The sequence below is a fragment of the Benincasa hispida genome, chromosome 11 (assembly GCF_027475165.1).
Source record: "Benincasa hispida cultivar pf3 chromosome 11, pf3_genome.v1.1, whole genome shotgun sequence".
Classification (NCBI taxonomy): Eukaryota; Viridiplantae; Streptophyta; class Magnoliopsida; order Cucurbitales; family Cucurbitaceae; genus Benincasa; species Benincasa hispida.
Window position 1 is genome coordinate 66,856,122 of NC_143488.1, and position 19,669 is coordinate 66,875,790.

The following is a 19,669-nucleotide window of genomic DNA, read 5'->3' on the forward strand; positions in this document are numbered from 1 at the left end:
TTTTTCAAACATCATTATATTGATCCAACAAAATGACTCGAAATCAATTTATTTACATAGACGTCAACATTACGTTGAGATGCAATATGAGGAGTGCTACAATATAAGGATGTTTAAAAAATCTGATGACCCAAAAAATCTGATCAACCCAATCCATATAGTTTGGGTTGGGTTCAAACAAATTAAAATTTTATGGGTTTGGTTGGTTTATGGGTTCACAAAAATACCCAAACCAACCGAAACTTATTATTATTATTATTAATTTTAAAAAGTATTTCTTACTTACGATACTACATATATTGATTTTAATTGGATTTAATATCATGATTTTTTTGGATAATTTATTCTATAACAACTCCTTAAAATAATTTTTTAGCACTTTGATTTTCATAATACAAATTCAGATTGAGTTGTTAATCTTAATTTAATATATGAAAGTAATTAAGTACAATTTTTTGTATTAATATTTTACTTATTTTTACAACAAAAATTTAAATAAAGGACCCGAATAACCCGAACCAACCTAAATATTTCATGGTTGGGTTGAATTGGGTTCATTATTATTAAGAGTTTTGAAGAAACTCACAACCTCAACAATTGGATTAGATCCAAAAAGTACTTCAACCCAATCTACGAACACCCATATTATAATATAAGATCTATACCTAATTGAAGAGTAGTGAGATGATCAAAGTGAGTTACTACAATTACAAAAGTGACATGACTTGAATTGTCATCCACATATATAGATGTAATTTTATCTAGTGGAGTGTATTTTTGTTGACGTGTGAGTACAATGCGCTGAATCGATAGAAATTATGTATAGAGTCGCAACACTCACAAGTTAAAAGTAAATACTGTAATAGCTATTCAAACTTTAGCTACAAATTAATTAAATTAAGTAGTGTTTATTTAAAGGGTATAGGCTTGGAATGAGTTAGACATTCTAAGTTCAATCCTTGTTTAGGACAAGGATTTAGGAAGCAATGCTTCCTACATTTTTTTCTCATGGCTTTGAATAGTAAACACTATTCAAATCCATGTGTTACACTTTTTTTTTTTTTTTTTAAATTTAATTTAGGAAGTTTATCGGCCAACTTCTATACATCACCTCTAGTGACCATCGTCATCCAACTTTGACCACCAAGTTCGACGACCGCCATTTGCCATCTCCGGTCTCAACTTTCGACGACTCTGTCGGTGAACTTTTAGCCATCGACTTTGACTAAACTTCGACTGCCACATCCGGTGACCGCTGTTGGCCAACTCCGACGACTGCTACTAACCACCTCTAGTAGCCATTTCCGACGATCCTGCCAGTGAACTTTCAATGACCGACTCTGGCGAACTTTCGGCCGCCACCGGGTCAACTTTGAAAATTAATAAAAACACTTCTAGCATATAACATACTAAACAAACTTGTATATAAAAATACTTTTAAGAAAGAGTTGCCAAATTCATGTGTGTTTTTAGTTTAAGAAGTTTTTTTTCTAATCAAAATGTTTAATTAAAAATGAATTTTTGAACAACAGTTTTTTCTAAGTCATTCTAAACAGGCTCTTAGTCTAATTACAATAATATTTTTCTCTTTCTTCTAATCATTTTTTATTTAGAGTTTTTCTTTTTAATTATTATTATTTATTAGATTATCTTTTTTTATTCTCTTCATGATGTTTTCTTTATTTTAGGAAGTTTCATTTATTTCTTTTATTTCTTTTATTTCTCTTAACTGTAAATCGACCACTACAAGAAACATCTCTTATATGCTTCTCTTCGTATTATTATTATGTAGACATATTTTTAATAAAAATTTAATAGTAAGGATGGTTAAAAAGTAAATTGGACTAGATTTTCGGGTAAAATAATAGTCCATTAGATTGCAATTGTGTAATTAAATATATTTATTTAAGCTATATGTATATAAAACCCTAATTTAAATTAGTTAAAGTGACAAAAGTCTATAACGTTTTATTTCAAAACCTAGCAAAATCAAAATATTAAATTATTAAAACAATAAATTAAATAAAATTACAATTTTAGTCAATTTCTATTTCAAAATTCAAGAAAACAAGTATTCTTCTAATTTTTTTAGATTATTTAAACTTAGCTATATTAAAATAATTAATATGACAAATTTAAACTAATATAAAATCCAACTACTCATTAAATATAAAAAATACTTCACATTTTCAAGATTTATAAATCTATACTTCATTCCCAAGCTTTCTAAGTCTCCACTCCAAATACATGCTTCTTAAAAGACTTCCACAACCTACACTCCAAACACAGTTTTGTAACGACTTGAATTTCTAAAACACCTGATAGGGTCGTTATCTCGTGCATGTATACACTTTCTAGTTTGCAGTTAAAACCAGAAAAAACCACTTTATTATAAAGAATTAAAAAAAAAATTGCTCAAAATTTAATAACTCCCCGTTTGGGCTACCTCTAAAACATAAATTTTATAATAATGAAAATTAACTGAAAATGAAAATCTCCACCACTGAAATTTTTGTCCAAAATCAAGTTCATGAAAGAAACCGTAAAACATGAAAAAGACATATGAACTCAATGTAGGAGCATCTGTCTAATCTCTTTGGCACTGTCACGGATTCTCTCTGGTCAGTCACTCAAATATCCTTGCTCTTACCTGAAAAACATTTAAACATAAAAATTGAGTATAAAATATCAGTAAGTGACCCCATTATCGAGATCAAGCTAGGCATTACATGTAGTAAATGCTTGGGCAAGTGGGTTAAGCACACTGTAACAGTTCCTAAATGGCAAACTAAAGAGATAACATATCTCATCTTAACTCGCATGTCTAGTGGCTTGATAGCACACCGTCAAACATGAGAAAAGAAACATGAACGTGAACCTTTCAGTTCACGCATGTCTAGTGGCTTGATGGTGCACCATCAAAATATGAAACTAGACCCATCGGTACCCTATAATAAAACATGCGTCGAGGCGAGACGGTAGATCACCCATGCTGGTCAAATCTTGCATCACGTACATAATTTCATGAGTAAACTCACAACACTATTCATAACATATCATATAGATTCAAACATACTCAAACTTCTCATAACATTTATTCAACCTAAAGAGTATCACAAATTCCAAACTATGCTTTTAGAATCTATTAAAAAATCTTGATAAATCTAAATTAGGGCGCCTGACACAAAAGCACCGGTAATAGTATCACTTACCTCAAAGCTTAAGCTCAAATAACAAATAAAATAATCCTCTTCTTGGCTTAGGAATCTTGAATCAATGTCTCTAATGCAAAACACTGTTGGGTTTTATGCCCTAAAACTCATAGATAGTAAATGTTATCAATTGACCGTCATCAATAAAGAGTTATCAATGTTAATTCAATAAATGTTATTGATTGTGTTGTATTATATTTTGTCTTAATAACCCCAAATCCAATAAACTAACATCCAGGTTGCCTTATGAGTCTTAAGCTGTATGTGGAGACATATAAGGATTAATATTCAAGAAACAACCTAAAAGGTCTAGTATAGGGATACGGCTGGGTACCTTATCTTGGTGACACTATGGATACAACCTACTTTGTTTTTTATACAAACACAATGATCCAATACATTCATGTAGGTGATATGCTAGTGAAAGTATTCTATGCAATGAGTTTGCATAAGACCGGACCATGAAATAATAACCATAAGATATAACGTCATTAACTAGTTTGGTTCCTATTTCAATTGGATGACCTAGACAACTTAATTTTAATCATTAGTGTATTATGGACTCCTGTTCATGAGGGATTCTCCTTTGATTTCATATATTCATAATGTTTCAATCTTCTGATTAATTCATTTTTTGACATATTTGCATGCAGATTATTTGGGAGCCATATAATCATCTGATCCAACTATTGTCGTCATACTGTCTCGATGGCAATGAGATATGGACATCCAGGTGTCCATTCATATGCTTCTTCGTTGTGGAGTGGCATCACCCAGATCGTGTGATGCGTCAATTTGGGATGTTGCAATAAATTCCTCAACCTTGCAACACGGACGCCCGACTTCATTCACACGATCTAAGGGGCAGGCATGAGTAAGACTGGATTGCATATCTGGCTCCTCAAATTACAATCTGGAAAAATTGATACAGTTTGGTTGTTAATGGATCTCCTATTAACAACGGTGTAGGTACCGAGCCTAGATATATTGATTGGTATTCCACTGTGACCAGGCGGTAAATAACTAAAGCATGAGCATCCTATCACTTGTTGGTATGAGTTTTTTGTTTACTATGATTGTTTGATTTTATTTCTTCATTGCACACCAAAATAAATTTTAAAGTCATTAACTTGTTATTCAATTCTTTTTCAAGCCGAGCTTCCAAATTTGCCAATATTTGCTCAAAGAACCTTGCGTAGACTCACTTCGATATATCGAGTGCGATATTTCAATGGTGAACAATGAGAAAAAGCCGTGCGCGCAGACGGTTTTGGGAACAGAGCTCGTTCGGTGCCTCAAATGGTTATCGGGCCCGGCGGGAGTGCCCCGGGGCCTAATTCTTTTGCGTGAACTTTTCGGCGGGTGAAAATCTGAAAAACGGACCCAGGAGTTCAGAACGATGAGAAAAAGCAATGCGCGCATATGGTTTTGAGAACGGAGCTCGTTTGGGGCCCCAAACGGCTATCGAGCCCGGCGGGGGTACCCCGGGGCCCAATTTTTGTGCGCAAACTTTCTGGTGGGCGAAAATCTGAAAATGGACCCAGGCGTTCAGAATGATGAGAAAAAGTCGTGCGTGCAAACGGTTTTAGGAATGGACCTCGTTTGGTGCCCCAAACGGCTATCGGGCCCGGCGGGGTGCCCCGAGAGCCAATTTTTATGCGCAAACTTTCCAGCGGGCGAAAATTTGAAAACGGACCCACGGGTTCAGAACTATGAGAAAAAGCTGTGCGCGTAGACGATTTTAGGAACGGAGCTCGTTTGGTGCCGCAAACGGCAATCGGGCCCGACGAGGGTGCCCCTGGGCCAAATTTTTGTGTTCGAACTATCGGCGGGCGAAAATATGAAAACAGACCAAGAGGTTTAGAATGATGAGAAAAAGCCATGCGCGCAGAAGGTTTTGGGAACATAGCTCGTTGGGTACCCTAAACGGCTATCGGGTCTGGCGGGGTGCCCCGGGGCTCAATTTTTGTGCGCGAACTTTCCGACAGGCGAAAATCTGAAAACGGACCCAGGGGTTCAGAACGATGAGAAAATGTCGTGCGCGAAAACAATTTTGGGAATAGAGCTCGTTTGGTGCCCCAAACCGCTATCGGGCCTGGTGGGGGTGCCCCGGTGCCCAATTTTTATGCGCAAACTTTTCGGTGGGCGAAAATCTGAAAACGGAAGTAGGGGTTCAGAACGATGAGAAAAAGCAGTGCGCGCAAACAGTTTTGGGCAAAGCTCGTTCGATGCCCCAAACGGTTATCGAGCCCGGCGGAGGTGCCCTGGGCCCAATTTTTGTGTGCGAATTTTACGGCGGGCGAAAATCTGAAACGAACCCAGGGGTTCAAAACGATGAGAAAAAGTTGTACGCGCAGACGGTTTTGGGAACGGAGCTCATTTGGGGCCTTAAACGGCTATTGGGCCTCGCGAGGGTGCCCTAGGGCCCAATTTTTGTGCGCAAACTTTTTGGCGGACGAAAATCTGAAAACAGACCCAAGGGTTCAGAACGATGAGAAAAAGCCGTGCTCGCAGACGATTTTGAAAACGGAGCTCGTTTGGTGCCCCAAACGGCTATCAGGACCGGCGGAGGTGCCTCGGGGCCCAATTTTTGTCCGTGAACTTTCCAGCGAGCAAAAATCTAGAAACGGACCCAGGGGTTTAGAACGATGAGAAAAAGCCGTGCATGCAGACGGTTTTGGGAACAGAGCTCGTTTGGTGCCGCAAACGACTAGGGCCCGGTGGGGGTGCCCTGGGGCCAAATTTTTGTGCGCAAACTTTCCGGCGGGTGAAAATCTAAAAACGGACCCAGGGGTTCAGAACGATGTGAAAAAGCCGTGCGCGTAGACGATTTTGGGAATAGAACTCGTTTGGTGCTCCAAACGGTGGAATAGAGATGATGATAGAAATCATACGGAGAAACAGAAGAATTCCGTATAGGTACAACTCTTATTTGAACGAAGTGAAAAAAATGCGATCTTTGTTAAAAATAGGATAAGTTTTATCGAGAGTCATTTGGTCCTCCTAAAAAGATCTACTAAATTCATCGAGTTGTTCCAAAGAATCAAAACGGCCAGTTATTAATGGAATTCCTTGTCGGCTCTCTTTGATGCTAGCAACCGCGTTTGACCCTATGGTAAGTGGCCGCCACCTTCTCGTCGGCAATCACCGTCGCTAAGAATGGCATAGTCGCATGGATTATGAATTGCATTCTTCATCCATTCGACTGTTTATCATTTATCTCGATCGCTGATAATCAAACTATTGTCAGACCCTTTAGTTCCACTTCCTTTATTGGAGGTAACTTTTTGTACCGCTAGCAAAAAAAAATCTTTCTTCAGAGCCTAAGTTCTTTTCAATTTGAAAACTCAAGATATCGGGCCCGGCGGGGTCCCCCAAGGCCCAATTTTTGTGCGCGAACTTTCCGGCGGGCAAAAATCTAAAAACAGACCCAGGGGTTCAGAACGATGAGAAAAAGCCGTGCACAAAGATGGTTTTGGGAACGGAGCTCGTTTGGTGCCCCAAACGGCTATCGAGACCGGCGAGGGTGCCTCAAGGCCCAATTTTTGTCCGCGATTTTTCCTGTGCGCGAAAATCTGAAAACGGACCCAAGGGTTCAGAACGATAAGAAAAAGCCGTGCACGCAAACGATTTTGATAACGGAGCTCGTTTGGTGCCGTAAATGGATAGGGCTCGGCGAGGGTGCCCAGGGGTCAAATTTTTGTGCGCGAACTTTCCTGCGGGCGAAAATCTAAAAACGGACCCAGGAGTTCAGAACGATGAGAAAAAGCCGTGCGCGTAAACGGTTTTGGGAACAGAGATCGTTTAGTGCCGCAAATGGCTAGGGCCTGGCGGGGGTGCCCCGGGGCCAAATTTTTGTGCACAAACTTTCCGGCGGGCGAAAATCTGAAAACGAACCTAGGGGTACAAACGATGAGAAAAAGCCGTGCGCATGGACAGTTTTGGGAACGGAGCTCGTTTGATGCCCCAAAGGCTATCGGGCTCGACGGGGGTGACCCGGGTCCCAATTTTTATGCGCGAATTTTCCTGCGGGCGATAATCTGAAAATGGACCCAGGGATTCAGAACGATGAGAAAAAGTCGTGCACGCAGATGGTTTTGGGAATGGGGCTCGTTTAGTGCCCCAAACGGCTATCGGGCCCGACGGGACTTTTTTGGAGTCCAATTTTTCTGTGTGAACTTTTCGGCAGGCGAATATTTGAAAACGGACCAAAGGGTTTAAAACGATGAGAAAAAGACGTGCGCGCAAACGGTTTTGGGAACGGAGCTCGTTTTTGGAACGAAGCTCGGGGGGGTGCCCTGGGGCCCAATTTTTGTGTGCGAACTTTCTGGTGGGCGACAATCTGAAAATGGACCTAAGGGTTCAGAACGATAAGAAAAAGCCATACGAGCAAACGATTTTGGGAACGAAGATCGTTTGGTGCCCAAAACGGCTATCGGGCCTGGTGGAGGTACCCTGGTGCCAAATTTTTGTGCGCGAACTTTTCAGCGGACGAAAATCGAAAAACGAAATCGAGGTTCAAAACGATGAGAAAAATTCGTGCGCGCAGACGGTTTTGGAATGGAGCTCGTTTCTTTCCCCTAACGGCTATTGGGCCCGGCGGGGTGCCCTAGGAACTAATTTTTGTGCACGAAATTTTTGGTGGGCAAAAATCTGAAAAACTGGCCCAGGGGTTCAGGACGATAAGAAAAAGCCGTGCGCACAGATGGTTTTGGGAACGGAGCTCCTTTGGTGCCCCAAATGGCTATCGGGCCCCGCGGAGGTTCCCTGGGGCCCAATTTTTATGCGCGAACTTTCCGGCGGGTGAAAATCTGAAAACGGACCCAGGGGTCAGGAAGATGAGAAAAGGCCGTCCGCACAGGAAATTTTTTGAATGGAGCTCGTTATGTATATCAAGCCCCGCGGGGGTGCCCCGAGGCCCAATTTTTCTGCGCGAACTTTCCAGCGGAAGAAAATCTGAGAAATAGATCTAGGGGTTCAGAACGATGAGAAAAAGTCATGCGCGCAGACAGTTTTGGGAACGGAGTTCGTTTAGTGCCCGAAACGGCTTTCGGGCTCGGCTAGGGTGTCCAGGGGCCCAATTTTTTTGCACGAACTTTCCGGCAGGCGAAAATCTTAAAACGAACCCAAGGGTTCAGAACGATGAGAAAAAGTCGTGTGCGCAGACGGTTTTGGGAATGAAGCTCGTTTGGTGCCCCAAACGGCTATTGGGACCGGCGAGGTGCCTCGGGGCCCAATTTTTATCCGCGAACTTTCCAGCAGGCGAAAATCGAAAAAACGAACCCAGGGGTTCAAAACGATGAGAAAAAGTCGTGCGCGCAAACGGTTTTTGGAACGGAGCTCGTTTGGTGCCGCAAACGACTAGGGCCCGGCGGGGGTGACCCGGGGCCAAATTTTTCTGCACGAACTTTCCAGCGGGCGAAAATCTGAAAACGAACCAAAGGGTTCAGAACGATGAGAAAAAGCCGTGCGCGCAGACGATTCTAGGAACGGAGCTTGTTTGGTGCCGCAAACGGCAATTGGGCCCGACAAGGGTGCCCCGAAGCCAAATTTTTGTGTTCGAACTTTCGGCGGGCGAAAATATGAAAATGGACCTAGAGGTTCAGAACGATGAGAAAAAGCTGTGCGCACAGAAGGTTTGGGGAATGGAGCTCGTTTGGTGCCCCAAACGGCTATCGGGCTCGGCGGGGTGCTTCGGGGCCCAATTTTTGTGCGCGAACTTTCGGGCGGGCGAAAATTTGAAAACGGACCCAGGGGTTCAGAATGATGAGAAAATGTCGTGCGCACAAACAATTTTGGGAACGGAGCTCGTTTGGTGCCCCAAACGGCTATCGGGCCCGGCGGGGTGCCCCGGGGCCCAATTTTTGTGCGCGAACTTTCTGGCGAGCGATAATCTGAAAACAAACCTAAGGGTTCAGAAGGATGAGTAAAAGCCGTGCGCGCAGACGGTTTTAGGAACGAAGCTCGTTTGAGGCTCGGCGGGGATGCCCCGGGGCCCAATTTTTATGCGCGAACTTTTCAGTGGGCGATAATCTGAAAACGAACCCAAGGGTTCAGAACGATGAGAAAAAGCCGTGCGCGCAGACGATTTTGGGAATGGGGCTCGTTTGGTGCCCCAAACGGCTATCAGGCTCGACGGGGGTGCTCTGGAGCCCAATTTTTCTACGCGAACTTTCCGGCAGGCTAAAATTTGAAAACGAACCGAAGGGTTCAGAACGATGAGAAAAAGTCGTGCGCCCAAACGGTTTTGGGAATGGAGCTCATTTGGTGCCCCAAACGGCTATCGAGCTCGGCGGGGGTGTCCCGGGGCCCAATTTTTTTGCGCGAACTTTCCGGCTGACGAAAATCTGAAAACGGACTCGGGGTTCAGAACGATAAGAAAAAGTCGTGCGAGCAAACGGTTTTGGGAGCAGAGATCGTTTGCTGCCCAAAACGGCTATCGGGCCCGGCGGAGGTACCCTGAGGCCAAATTTTTGTGCGCGAACTTTCGGGCAGGCGAAAATCGGAAAACGAAATCGGGGTTCAGAACGATGAGAAAAAGTAGTGCACGCAGAAGGTTTTGGGAACGGAACTCGTTTAGTGCCCCAAACGGGTATCAAGCCCGTTAGGGTGCCCCGGGGACTAATTTTTGTGTGCGAAATTTCCAGAGGGGCGAAAATCTGAAAACGGGCCCAGGGGTTTAAGACGATGAGAAAAAGCCATGCGCGTAGATGGTTTTGGGAATGGAGCTCGTTTGGTACTCCAAATCGCTATCGGGCCTCGTGGAGGTGCCTCGGGGCCCAATTTTTGTGCGCGAACTTTCCGGCAGGTGAAAATCTTAAAACGGACCCAAGGGTTTAGGAAGATGAGAAAAAGCCGTGCGCGTAGACGGTTTTTGGAATGGAGCTCGTTTGGTGCTCCAAACGGCTATCAAGCCCCGCGGGGCCCAATTTTTCTGCTTGAATTTTCCGGTGGAAGAAAATCTGAAAACGGATCCAGGGGTTCAAAACGATGAGAAAAAGTCATGCGCACAGACAATTTTGGGAACGAAGCTCGTTTGGTGCCCCAAATGGCTATCGGGCCCGGTGAGGGTGTCCCCGCACCAGCTTTTCCTTCCTCACCCTCCGAAGTGACCCGTGAATCTCCCCCTACGAGAATTGAACTTGGTGAAAAAGGTTCTTTTAGAATCAATTTCAAAGAGGGGATTCCTATCCCATCCTTATTCTATCTTTGCTTTATTTACTGCTTACGGATACAAGTTCTCGGACGAGGTTTTAGGGTTGGATTACTAACTAAAAGTCTGCTTACAGGGTTCGCTTACTACGCAGGGTATACTGGATTAGCCGGTTTGTCAACGGCTTAAACGAACCTTCCTTTCTTTTTCCCGTTGGAATGAATTCCTCACTACTCCTTGCTGGTAGGGCCCAATTTTTGTGCGTGAACTTTCCAGCGGGCGAAAATCTGAAAACGGACCCAGGGGTTCAGAACGATGAGAAAAAGCCGTGCACGCAAACGGTTTTGGAAAACGGAGCTTGTTTGGTGCCCCAAACGGCTATCGGGACCGGCGGGGTGCCCCAGAGCCAAATTTTTGTGCGCGAACTTTCCGACGGGCGAAAATCTGAAGACGAACCAAAGGGTTCAGAACGATGAGAAAAAGCCGTGCGCGCTGACGATTTTGGGAACGAAGCTTGTTTGGTGCCTCAAACGACTATTGGGCCCGGTGGGGGTGCCCCGGGGCTCAATTTTTGTGAACTTTTTGGTGGGCGAAAATCTAAAAACGAACACAGGGGTTAAGAACTATAAGAAAAAGCCCTACGCGCAGACGATTTTGGGAATGGAGCTCAAACGGCTATCGGGCTCGGCGAGGGTGCCCGGGGGCCCAATTTTTGTGTGCGAACTTTCCGGCGGGAGATAATCTGAAAACGGACCCAGGGGTTCAGAACGATGAGAAAAAGTCGTGCGCGCAAACGGTTTTGGGAATGGAGCTCGTTTGGTTCCCCAAACGGCTATCGGGTCCGACGGGGGTGCCCCAAGGCCCAATTTTTTTGCGCGAACTTTCCGGCATGCGAAAATCTAAAAACAGACCCAAGGGTTCAGAACGATGAGAAAAAGTCGTGCGAGTAAACATTTTTGGGAACGGAGATCGTTTGGTGCCCAAAACGACTATCGGGCCCCGCGAGGGTACCTTGGGGCCAAATTTTTGTGCACAAACTTTCTGGCGGGCGAAAATCAAAAAACGGAATCGGGATTCAGAACGATGAGAAAAAGTCGTGTGCGGTGACGGTTTTGAGAACGGAGCTCGTTTGGTGCCCCAAACGGCTATTGGGCCTGGTGGGATGCCCCGAGGACTAGTTTTTGTGCGCGAAATTTACGGTGGGCGAAAATCTGAAAATGGGTCCAGGGGTCACGATCATGCTTGTCCAGGGCCTGTTGGCCATGGCCGCATGCCCGATCCAACTCCCTTCTAGCATACTTTCATATCATATATTGTATTAGCTTTGTTAGCTTGCTTTCTTTACATTTTCATTGTGAGTGACCACTCGCCCTTTTGCATATGCAAGGGTGCCAGTTGGTTTTTTGTTCAGAATGCACTATATAGGGATAAGACTAATCATCACTTCCCCATACCCGGAGTAGTACTCTATAAAGCTGTTGTTGTTGCTTCTTGCTTTCTAGCCTACTACAATCTTTCTTTCTTTATTCACACTCACAAAAACTGCTTACGAAAACCTTTTCTCCAAACCCGTTTTCTAAAACCGTTTTCCCTAAAACGGAGGTGGAGGTTGCGAGAGGCACTCGGTGTGCCACCGCAGTTCGTATTCGAGTTGGCTGACTTATTCGTGAGTGGGAACAAGTGCCGCACAATCGCTAAGAGAAGCTCCCGAAAGAGCGATTGTGACAGTTAGTATTAGAGCCAAGTCGGCTCATAGAAGGAAAGATCAGTGATCATATCGATGACGAAGAACCTGAACAAGTCCCATGTGGATAGGTTGGTAGAGATGGAAGAGCAAATGCTCTACTGGGAGAGGCCTCGGATAGTATCCGTTTCCTGGAGACTCGGCTACAAGAAGTTGCTGAGAAAGCCAATGGAATTGATGCAGTAGTAGGTCGCCTAGACGGATTACCCATCAAAGATTTGATGATGAGGGTAGAGACCCTTGAGACTAAAGCAGCACAGTCCGGTAGCTTTGAACATGGCGATAGCTTATCGGCCTCTGTTGCCCACATAGAGGAGGGCGTCAAAGAGTTGGACGGCTCCCAAAAAGCAACACTTCAAATGGTAACCGATTTGTCTAAAGACTTTTGGTCGGCCCTTGACGTCGTCAGAGCCGAGATAGCGGATGTGAGTGCAAGGATGAATCTCACCATCGAGCGGTAGGGAACCAAGCTCCATCTGGGGGAACAATGGCAGTAAGCAGAATAAAAATCCCAGAACCGAAACCCTTATGTTGGGTGCGGGAAGCAAAAGCCCTGGAAAACTTTATCTTCAACCTTGAGCAATACTTCAAGGCGACGAACACAGTGACTGAAGAGTTGAAAGTCACACTAGTAACGATGCATCTGGCTGAAGATGCAAAACTATGGTGGAGATCGCGATTTACAGACATACAGGAAGGACGATACACAATTGATACTTGGGATAGATTGAAACAAGAACTTTGCTCGCAGTTCTTCCCTGAAAATGTCGAGTTCTTGGCTCGACGAAAACTCCGAAAGCTGAAGCAAACAGGTAACATCAGGGACTACGTAAAACAGTTTGCAGGACTCATGTTGGACATACGAGATATGTCCGAGAAAGACAAGGTCTTTTGCTTTGTCGAAGGGCTGAAACCGTAGGCAAAACCAAAATTATATGAACAGAGAGTACATGATCTCCCCTCTACCTATGCGATAGCTGAATGGCTATACGACCTTAGCACTGACTTACAAGATGTGAGGAAACAATCAGCTTCCTCAAATGGGGGAAATAGAAACAGTCGTTCCAGTCCTCCCAGACCTGGGGGAGGAGACAAGAACACAGGGAGGGACCATAAACCATCCCAACCGAGATCAAGAGACAACTGGCAGGGGCCGCCGCAATAGCATAACAATTACAATCGCCTCTATCTTATTTCATATGTAGAGGGCCACACAGGTTGGGCAAATGTCCAAATCGGACCGTGTTCAATGCTTTTCAAGCCACATTAGCCTCTAGCTTAGAAGACAAGGCTGAACTAGAGGAGACAGTAATCGAGCCAACTGCAGAAATTGAGAATCCCAGGATGGGAAAGGCGACAGAGCCACTAGAGAGAGGACTCATGTATGTGGACGCTTGGGTCAACCATAGATCGGCCAAGAGCACTATGGTCGACTCTGGGCCACCCATAATTTCATGACAAAACGGAAGCCCGCCGCCTGAAATTGACCTAGAAAAGAGATGCAGGGAAAATGAAAGCTGTGAAGTCTGCAGCCCTACCGATTACAGGGATAGTGAAGAGAACTTCGGTGAAGTTAGAAAACTGGAAGGGCCTCGTTGACTTCGTGATTGTCAAGATGGATGATTTCGACGTGGTATTGGGGATGGATTTCCTACTTGAACATAAAGTTATACCAATGCCCCTCGCCAAATGTCTAGTCATTACCGGATCTACATCCACCGTAGTTCAAGCCAGTATCAAGCAGCCAAATTGGGTGAGAATGATCTCAGCCCTCCAATTGAAGAGAGGCCTGGCCCACGACGAACCCACGTTCATGGCCATCCCGATAGAATCAGTTGAACCCACCGAAGAGGAGATCCCTCGAGACATTCTATTTTTCTTGGAAGAGTATCGAGATGTCATGCCTAAAAGCTTGCCCAAGTCCTTACCCCCACGAAGGGGGATTGACCATGAGATTGAGTTATTACTAGGGGCAAAGCCGCCCGCCAAGAATGCATATCGGATGGCCCTGCTAGAATTGGCCGAACTCCAAAAACAGTTAGACGAATTGTTAGATGCGGGATTTATCAGACCGGCAAAGGCCCCTTACGGGGCCCCAATACTGTTTCAGAAGAAGAAAGATGGGAGCCTCCGATTTTGCATCGACTATCGGGCCTTGAACAAGCTCACAGTCCGCAACAAATATCCCCTTCCTATCATTACTGACTTATTTGATCGGCTTCAGGGCGCTAAGTATTTCTCGAAGTTAGACCTGCGATCGGGATATTATCAGGTCTGAATTGCTAAAGGAGACAAACCTAAGACGACCTATGTCACGAGATATAGAGCCTTCGAATTTCTCGTGATGCCATTTGGCCTCACTAATGCTCCAACAACTTTCTATACCTTAATGAACCAAGTGTTTCACGAATACCTCGACAAATTCGTCGTAGTATATCTCGATAACATTGTGGTCTATAGTGCCTCGCTGGAAGACCATCGACATCACCTCCAACTAGTCTTCGAAAAACTAAGGAAAAATCAGTTGTATGTAAAGAAAGAGAAGTGTTCCTTTGCCTAAAAGCGCATAAATTTCCTCGGCCACGTGATTGAGTGTGGTTGGATTGGTATGGAAGAGGGAAATGTGGCCACAATCAGAGACTAGAGGGTACCATCATCCGTGACCGAACTACGATCCTTCCTCGAACTAGCCAACTACTATAGGCGGTTCATAGAAGGATTCTCAAGAAGAACAGGGCCATTAACCGAACTGCTGAAGGAAGATAGACAATGGAGCTGGACTCTTGAATGTAAAGTCGCCTTTGAGAGCTTGAAGGAAGTGATGATTGAGGGGCCAGTCCTCGGAATTGCCGACGTGACCAAGCCATTTGAAGTCGAGACTGATGCTTCTGACTTCGCGTTGGGCGGTGTCCTTCTCCAAGACGAACACCCCATCGCGTATGAGAGTAGGAAACTAAATGATGCCGTATGGAGGTATGCCACCTCTGAGAAAGAGATGTTAGCAGTAATTCACTGCTTGAGGGCCTGAAGACAGTATCTCTTGGGGGCCAAGTTCGTGGTCAAGACCGACAACAACTCCATTTGCCACTTCTTCAACCAACCGAAGTTGTCGTCGAAACAGGCACGGTGGCAGGAATGTCTAGCGGAGTTCGACTTCCAATTCGAACATAGATCAGGGAAAAGTAACCAAGCGGTCGATGCTCTTAGCCGAAAGAGTGAACATGCGGCCCTGTGCATGTTCGCCTACCTACAAGCAAGTACGTTGAGTGCAACAGTATGAGAAACTGTCAAAATTCACTTTACAAACGACACAGCGGCGCAGGCCATCATACAGTTGGCCAAAGAATGGAAGACACGCCAGTTTTAGGTGGAAGACGATCTACTATACACTAAGGGCAATCACCTCTACATCTCCAGATCCGGGGAGTTACGAAGGTCGCTGATGAAGGAGTGTCACGACACACCGTGGGCAGAACATAATGGTTGGCAGAGGACTTATGCCCTCCTGAAACAAGGCTACTACTGGCCAAGCCTTCGAGACGATGTCATGCAATTTACCAAGACTTGCCTTGTCTGCCAACAAGATAAGGTCGAAAGGGCGAAATTAGCGGGTCTACTGGAACCCCTACCTGTGCCCTCTAGACCATGGGAGAGCGTGTCTCTCGACTTCATCACCCATTTTCCTAAGGTGGGAGAGTTCAAATTGATCCTTGTTATCATCGACCGGTTCTCAAAATATGCCACTTTCATCCTAACGCCGAAGATATGCACAATAGTGATGACGCCCAGCTGTTCTTCAAACACATCATGAAATTATGGGGCGTCCCCGCAAGCATTATTCGCGATCCGGACGGAAGATTCACTGGGATATTTTGGATAGAATTGTTCAAAATATTGGGGTCAACACTGAATATCTCCTCTAGCTATCATCCTCAAACTGACGGCCAGACGGAATGCTTCAACAGTATGCTCGAGGAATATCTGCGTCACTTTATCGACACTAGGCAGAAGAACTGGGTCCAGTTATTAGATATGGCTCAATTCTGCTTCAATAGCCAGCAGAGTTCCGCGACTGGAAAAACGCCTTTTGAAGTGGTGTGCGGTAGACAGCCACTCATGCCACACTTGGTAGACCACCCTTATGCAGGAAAAAAGTCCTCAGGCACATAACTTCACTAAAGAGTGGAGCAAAACCTCTGAGATAGCTCGCGCCTACCTGGAAAGAACATCAAGAAGGATGAAGAAATGGGCTGATAAGAAGCGGAAGGCCTTCGAGTTTCAAGCTGGGGACAAGGTCCTGATTAAGCTACGACCGGAACAGTTTCGTTTCCGAGGCCAGAGAGACCAACAGCTAGTAAGGAAATATGAAGGTCCAGTGGAAGTAATTGAGAAGGTCGGGAGAACCTCATATAAGGTTTAGTTACCCTCATGGATGAAGATTCATCCTGTCATCCATGTAAGTATCCTGAAGCCCTATCATCCCGATCCCGAGGATGAACAACGAAACATGCTAAGGCGCCCACCGGTCACGATGAAGAATTTCGCTGAGAAAGAAGTTGCACAAATCCTGAATAAACGTACGTGCTGCCGTATTGGAAGACCCAGACGAGAACTGACAGAGTTCTTAGTGAAATGGAAGGATCTCCCCGACGAAGAGATTAGTTGGGAGCGGGCTGAAGATTTGAAGAATGCAGCTCCAGCCATCGCAGATTTTGAACAAGGTCGGTTGACGGGGATGTCAACCAATTAAGTGGGGGAGAATGTCACGGTCATGCTTGTCCAGGGCCTGTTGCCTATGGCCGCATGCCCGATCCAACCCTCTTCTAGCATACTTTCATATCATGTATTGTATTAGCTTAGTTAGCTTACTTTCTTTACATTTTCATTGTAAGTGACCACTCGTCCTTTTGCATATGCAAGGGTGCCAGTTAGCTTTTTGTTCAGAATGCACTATATGGGGATAAGACTAATCATCACTTCCCCATACCCGGAGTAGTACTCTATAAAGCTGTTGTTGTTGCTTATTGCTTTCTAGCCTCCTACAATCTTTTTTTCTTTATTCACACTCATAAAAACTGCTTACGAATTCTCCAAACCCGTTTTCTAAAACCGTTTTCTCTAAAACGGAGATGGAGGTTGCGAGAGGCACTCGGTGTGCCACCGCAGTCCGTATTCGAGTTGGCTGACTTATTCAAGAGCGGGAACAAGTGCCGCACAATCGCTAAGAGAAGCTCCCAAAAAAGCGATTGTGACACCTTGCGCATAGACTTTTTTGGGAACGGAGCTCGTTTGGTGCCCCAAATAGCTATCAGGCCCGACAGGAATGCCTCAGGGCCCAATTTTTGTGCGCGAACTTTCCAGCATGCGAAAATCTGAAAATGGACCCAAGGGTCCAGAACAATGAGAAAAAGCTGTGCGCGCAGACTTTTTTGGGAACGGAGCTCGTTTGGTGACCCAAACAACTATCGAGCTTGGTGGGGGTGCCCCGGAGTCCAATTTTTGTGCGCAAACTTTCCTGCGGGCGAAAATCTAAAAATGAACCCATGGGTTCAGAACGATGAGAAAAAGCCGTGCGCACAGACTTTTTTGGGAACGAAGCTCGTTTGGTGACCCAAACAGCTATCGGGCTCGACGGGGGTGCCCCGAGGCTCAATTTTTGTGCGCGAACTTTTCGGCGGGAGAAAATTTGAAAACGGACCCACCTTCATTTATATAACATAACTTTATCACATGAAAGACAATAATAATGAGTGTTCTCTCCAAGTCCCCTTGTTAGCTCGCTAAAGGATATTAACGAGGAATGATTTGAATTGTTCAAATTAATTTGAAGAAATTATATATTAATGTTATTAATATGTAATTTATTATGGATCTATAATTTAAATTAAGTTGAAAAGAAATATTTGAATGAGATTTAAATATTTAATTCAAGTAAATTATATTCATGAAGAATTAATTAATTAAATTAATAGAGAGGTGATGCACATAAATATATGATATTTATTTATGTTAATTAAACATATATGTTAAATTGAATTTAATGTATAGATGATTATTTGATTAATGTGCTAATTAATTAAATAAACATTATTTAATTAACAGAGCACAAGGGTAAATTGGGAAAGACTTAGAGAAGGGTTGACAGACTTGGAGAAGGGGTTAACCCTTGTCCAAATAAATTCTTCCTTATGGCCTTTTTAGGGCAAGAATTGATTTTGTGATTTACCCTAGCCACCAAAATACAAATCTTCTCTTTACTCTCAAAGAGAAATCTTTCTACCTCTTCCTCTTCCAATTAGTTGGATACCACATATCCTTCTATTGGAATCCTTGAGAATAACAAGATTATTCTTGTGGTCATGTTCAAGTTCGATTTAGAAGTTTGTGCCAAGATCGAGAGGATTTTTCGTGGATCTCGGAAATCTTCAAAGGTAAGAATGGTTCTCTCTTAGTTTCCCTTCTCCAAAGCATGTTATTTCATATGTTTATCCTTCATATGTTATGTTTTAGAAAACTATTTTTGTTTATTAAAATATTGATTTTCGAGATCAAGGTGTTCACACGCTTCTGCTCAGGATTTTCCCTTCAAACATAAAATTCAATTTCAACCTTTGGGCCAATTCCAAAACATACAAAATTCACTCCAACGGTCTCCAAATAACTTACCGAAATCTTACCAAAATCACCCATAAAAGTGTTGGACAACCTGCTAGAAACACCTCAAAATCTCAAATTCACTCTCCTAAATTAAAATGAAAACAACCATGAAACTAAAAATTAGAATCATCAAACTTAGACAATTACTGGCGACAAAGAATGGTTTCGAAACCTTAATATTTACCAAGAACGTGCCAAGACGCTTCAATCTTATTGAGCCTCGACCTTAATCACCTTAGAATTTCAATCTAACATCTGAAACATTATGGGTAACATCAATTCCATGCCAAAAATTGATAGGCATTCAAAACTAAACAAAATCTCAAAGAGATTCATAAAATCTTAAGGAAGAAGGCCTCCCTTACAAAATCCAAATAATCCGACAAGCAAAGGAGGCTAATGGCGCACAAATCGACAGTGGCTAGATGGCGCAGACGTCGTATCTGGCTCGACAAAACGGTTCCACAAATGAGTGGCCTAGAGTGCCAAAGAGACTTCATGAGCGACCCTCACACCGACGAACTAGAGCGAAGTGAACAGAAGTCAGCGTGTCAGGGAAATCGTCGGTGAGGGAAAGAAAGAGATTGGGAGAGACAGTGATGGGCAATCGTTGTAAGGGGGAGAGAGAAAGAGAGAGAGACGACGACGAGTGGTTGGCTTCACAACGCTAAAGAGAAAAATTGGGATGTGTCATACCCCCTTCCAAACTACCTTCTTAACCTAGAAAAATGTGTGAGTACAGTAGATGGCAACCTTCTTATGACATCCACTACCTAACTTAATCGTGAACTCTGTCTCTATTGCACCTGTTGTACTTGATAGACAGTTAATTTACACGTATATTGTTGGGTTTTATATCCTAAAACTTATGGTTTGTAAACAATAAACTTATTTTGTAAATCG